Source organism: Branchiostoma belcheri, unplaced genomic scaffold (assembly GCF_001625305.1).
Source record: "Branchiostoma belcheri isolate BF01 breed outbred unplaced genomic scaffold, Haploidv18h27 scaffold79, whole genome shotgun sequence".
Taxonomy (NCBI): Eukaryota; Metazoa; Chordata; class Leptocardii; order Amphioxiformes; family Branchiostomatidae; genus Branchiostoma; species Branchiostoma belcheri.
Genome location: NW_017804453.1, coordinates 1006530 through 1008213, shown reverse-complemented (window position 1 = coordinate 1008213; position 1684 = coordinate 1006530).

The following is a 1684-nucleotide window of genomic DNA, read 5'->3' as shown; positions in this document are numbered from 1 at the left end:
GTAAATAGTAAGTTGCGAACAGGTGCCAATTACTCTTATCAATGTATGTGGGATTTTACAAAATATCCTCCCCTCCCCCCCCCCACACACACGGGGAATTCACCAAAATGAACAAAGAATTTTACCCAAAACTCTTTCACAGAGGTATGAGATATTTCATAGAGGTATGAGAGGTTCAACTTCCTACCCACATACCAAGTTTCATGACACTGCATATTAAGCTTCTTGAGTTATGCTGTTCACAGACAAACGGACAGACGAACAAACGCTACTGAAAACATAACCTTCTTGGCGAAGGTAATAAACCGTGTTGTATTCTATGTTTATGTATCAAGACGATGACAGAAATTTAATGAAAATCGTTACATAATTATAAAGAAATCTATAATATGTCGGGCGATCAAAAACACGGAAGTAAGCTAACTACTTCTCAGGCCAAAGCAGGTAAATTTTATGGATAGCATCGTCCTCTGCAGGCTCCGAATCTAATGCGAAAGGGCGAAAAAAAACAAGGCAGGCAAAAAAGATCAAGATTCCTACATTTTCAAATTTTGACATTATAAACCTTGCTAAACAAGAAATAATACCTATATTGTGCTATAAGTCTACTGTCAACTATTACAACATGCATTTCACTGAAACAACTTTGTCAGAGACTTGTCTAGCTTGTCTCCTCTCTTCATATTTATCTGACATTCATGTTTCAGCATGGCAACAGACATCTTTGCCCATTTTTGGCATGTTGAACACTGTCAGAGGGCAACCATTTTTTTCAAAATCAGGCGAAAATTAATGCGCGCGCTGATGCCATCCATAAATATTACTTGCTGTGGCCTTATTATCAGCCTTGCTGTCGCCGATAGGGTGCTGGGAGTATAGAAGGAACCTGTTAATGATCTCCTTTTCACGATTGACGTCTCACACACGATGACGTTTAATGATACTTCAAAAGGTAATCTCTCGGTGATTTGGCGCACAGTAAATAGTAAGTGCGAACAGGTGCCAATTACTCTTATCAATGTATGTGGGATTTTACAAAATATCCTCCCCCCCCCCACATACACACACGGGGAATTCACAAAAATGAACAAAGAATTTTACCCAAAACTCTTTCACAGAGGTATGAGATATTTCATAGAGGTATGAGAGGTTCAATTTCTTTTTATTTTGTTAGCAAAGCCAAGGTACGAAATGCATATTGTGAAAAGGAAATCCTACAAGCCAAACTACGCGGCGCTGGTGCCGATAGAATAGAGGTAGATGCTTTTGTTTGTTAATTTTTTTTTTTTTTGTGAACTGCCACAAACTAGATGTTTTCATGTACTTTCCAGGTATGTCACTCACAAGTTTCAAACTACTTGTGCTTTTGAGTATAGCCGCACATCTCTCTGGAATTACGCGTGGTCTCGCGAGATCTGCTGATACAGCTGCTCTGACACGTGACGAACAAGAGGTCTCGCTCTGGCGACGAGAGTTGCCGAGGCCAGCTGATGACGTCACCACTGAAAGTCCAAAGATGATGGATCCAACAACGGAGCTGGCCGTTAGGAAGAAACGTAACTTACATGTATGTTCAACTTGAACTTTACTTTTCAAGAACACCAAATTTTCCTTAGATACAGATACATGTAATATTGAAATCACTTACCCGTCTGACGTAGTCCTCATCAGTTAGTTATGACCT